Below are 3,983 nucleotides of genomic sequence, written 5' to 3' on the forward strand. Positions count from 1 at the left end.
TCCATCACCGTTATTTATCTCACTGCCCCATCCCAGCTCAGAACCTGGCTATATGCAAATTAGTCTGTCCCTGGCCCAGTGCATCATGGGAACAGGGCAGACCAAACTACCAAGCCAATTCTTCACCAGAAAGGAGACAAGCTACTGGGGACCGGTTTCTGGCATTTCAGCCTCTTCGGCCCGGCTTGCTTGAATCCTGATGGAGCAGTGAGAAAGGGACTCATGTCTGAGTATACCCTGCCACACCTATAGTGGCCAAAAACGATACAGAAAAGGGGGTGGTGATGAACAGAGTGTCTGAATTAAGCAGACCACTCTTACCCAGTCCAAAGATCAGGGCTTGATCCATCACCGTTATTTATCTCACTGCCCCATCCCAGCTCAGAACCTGGCTATATGCAAATTAGTCTGTCCCTGGCCCAGTGCATCATGGGAACAGGGCAGACCAAACTACCAAGCCAATTCTTCACCAGAAAGGAGACAAGCTACCGGGGACCGGTTTCCGGCATTTCAGCCTCTTCGGCCCGGCTTGCTTGAATCCTGATGGAGCAGTGAGAAAGGGACTCATGTCTGAGTATACCCTGCCACACCTATAGTGGCCAAAAACGATACAGAAAAGGGGGTGGTGATGAACAGAGTGTCTGAATTAAGCAGACCACTCTTACCCAGTCCAAAGATCAGGGCTTGATCCATCACCGTTATTTATCTCACTGCCCCATCCCAGCTCAGAACCTGGCTATATGCAAATTAGTCTGTCCCTGGCCCAGTGCATCATGGGAACAGGGCAGACCAAACTACCAAGCCAATTCTTCACCAGAAAGGAGACAAGCTACCGGGGACCGGTTTCTGGCATTTCAGCCTCTACGGCCCGACTTGCTTGAATCCTGATGGAGCAGTGAGAAAGGGACTCATGTCTGAGTATACCCTGCCACACCTATAGTGGCCAAAAACGATACAGAAAAGGGGGTGGTGATGAACAGAGTGTCTGAATTAAGCAGACCACTCTTACCCAGTCCAAAGATCAGGGCTTGATCCATCACCGTTATTTATCTCACTGCCCCATCCCAGCTGAGAACCTGACTATATGCAAATTAGTCTGTCCCTGGCCCAGTGCATCATGGGAACAGGGCAGACCAAACTACCAAGCCAATTCTTCACCAGAAAGGAGACAAGCTACCGGGGACCGGTTTCTGGCATTTCAGCCTCTTCGGCCCGGCTTGCTTGAATCCTGATGGAGCAGTGAGAAAGGGACTCATGTCTCAGTATACCCTGCCACACCTATAGTGGCCAAAAACGATACAGAAAAGGGGGTGGTGATGAACAGAGTGTCTGAATTAAGCAGACCACTCTTACCCAGTCCAAAGATCAGGGCTTGATCCATCACCGTTATTTATCTCACTGCCCCATCCCAGCTCAGAACCTGGCTATATGCAAATTAGTCTGTCCCTGGCCCAGTGCATCATGGGAACAGGGCAGACCAAACTACCAAGCCAATTCTTCACCAGAAAGGAGACAAGCTACCGGGGACCGGTTTCTGGCATTTCAGCCTCTTCGGCCCGGCTTGCTTGAATCCTGATGGAGCAGTGAGAAAGGGACTCATGTCTGAGTATACCCTGCCACACCTATAGTGGCCAAAAACGATACAGAAAAGGGGGTGGTGATGAACAGAGTGTCTGAATTAAGCAGACCACTCTTACCCAGTCCAAAGATCAGGGCTTGATCCATCACCGTTATTTATCTCACTGCCCCATCCCAGCTCAGAACCTGGCTATATGCAAATTAGTCTGTCCCTGGCCCAGTGCATCATGGGAACAGGGCAGACCAAACTACCAAGCCAATTCTTCACCAGAAAGGAGACAAGCTACCGGGGACCGGTTTCTGGCATTTCAGCCTCTTCGGCCCGGCTTGCTTGAATCCTGATGGAGCAGTGAGAAAGGGACTCATGTCTGAGTATACCCTGCCACACCTATAGTGGCCAAAAACGATACAGAAAAGGGGGTGGTGATGAACAGAGTGTCTGAATTAAGCAGACCACTCTTACCCAGTCCAAATATCAGGGCTTGATCCATCACCGTTATTTATCTCACTGCCCCATCCCAGCTCAGAACCTGGCTATATGCAAATTAGTCTGTCCCTGGCCCAGTGCATCATGGGAACAGGGCAGACCAAACTACCAAGCCAATTCTTCACCAGAAAGGAGACAAGCTACGGGGGACCGGTTTCTGGCATTTCAGCCTCTTCGGCCCGGCTTGCTTGAATCCTGATGGAGCAGTGAGAAAGGGACTCATGTCTGAGTATACCCTGCCACACCTATAGTGGCCAAAAACGATACAGAAAAGGGGGTGGTGATGAACAGAGTGTCTGAATTAAGCAGACCACTCTTACCCAGTCCAAAGATCAGGGCTTGATCCATCACCGTTATTTATCTCACTGCCCCATCCCAGCTCAGAACCTGGCTATATGCAAATTAGTCTGTCCCTGGCCCAGTGCATCATGGGAACAGGGCAGACCAAACTACCAAGCCAATTCTTCACCAGAAAGGAGACAAGCTACCGGGGACCGGTTTCTGGCATTTCAGCCTCTTCGGCCCGGCTTGCTTGAAAATGGATATTGAACTGTGGCAGCGGGTGGCTGTCTGACCGTGGCGCCGTACAGCTGGAGGGCCTGGCTGGGGCCCGGGGCATTGAAGGAGGCTACAGGTGCCGCCGCCTCCTCCTCCTCCTCCATAACCACCAGCCGCCGGTATTCTTGGCAGATGGCCTCCAGCTTCCGGCGCCGGGCCTTGGTGCCAACTCCTTCCTGGATGGTTTAGCTTGCGTAGGAGTATCTATATCAAGAAAGAGAAAAATAACTATTAACCAATACTCTTAGCAAAACAATAACACAAATTAATTCAACACATAGTGGCCCATAGTGGCCCAGTAGCACTAGCAAGCACAGTACATAACATTTGTGGTATTTATCTATCCTCCCACTTCCTCGGCCTCTAACATTTGTGGGAGTGTCTGTCATTATACTAGTATTATGTATGAACTTGAGTACACAGTACACCAGCCTTCTTTTTCTCTCTTGTTTTGCCAAATTAACATACCTTTGTTGTAGCCGGCATGCCAGCTCAGTCAACCTGTGCCCAAGACAAACATACTAGAGTCATGACGCAGACTGCAGGTGGGGAAGCTCGTATTTTTCTATTATAGGTGGCACTGGCCACACTCTGTTACATCATGGGCAACTGCTTAATTTCACTTCCACCCTTCCCTGACTACTTGAAAAAGGCAGATGATATCTGATCCAATGATCATTGCTTATATATGGGACAACATGAAGTACTTTGTTTTGATCGATTGTGTAACCAGCCGATAGGCCACCCTTGGCAGTCTGGCTGACACAGTCGAAAAAAAATTAACATAGGTAGGGAGATGTCCTCTGAGTCGGAGGAAGGCGCTTGATGATAACTGCTACATAAATATACAATATATATGCTGTGCTTGCAAACTACTGTGGGTCAAGGGAGTATTCTGAAAAAACAACTTAGTTTCTCCTCGGTTTTGCTTCTTTGGCGCTGTTTCTTTCACAGTCTCTTCAAACTAAGACTCTTCATCCAGTGACAGTCTCCGCCTATGCTATCTATGATGATACCTTCCAGGCATCCATCCATTCAAAGTAAATGTCTCTCATTCTTCTTAATCTCTCAAAAACCTTAGTTTGTTTCACCAACAAACATTTATTCTTTTTTTTTAAAACCACCACCCATGTGTCCTTTCCTTACTTGCTTGCTTTGGCTTAGAGTTTGACCCAATCACCACTGAGGATTCTTGCTATCCTCCACCATACAGATTCACCCACCCAGGCAGGCATCTTTTCTTTCACCTTTCTTCAACCACCCATGCATCTGATTCATATCAGCCACCTATTCATGCATCCCATGTATCCTTCTCTGCCAGTCATAAATATTACATCTCGCCCATCCTTCCTCCTTCCAC

Source organism: Lissotriton helveticus, chromosome 7, assembly GCF_964261635.1.
Source record: "Lissotriton helveticus chromosome 7, aLisHel1.1, whole genome shotgun sequence".
NCBI classification, from domain to species: Eukaryota; Metazoa; Chordata; class Amphibia; order Caudata; family Salamandridae; genus Lissotriton; species Lissotriton helveticus.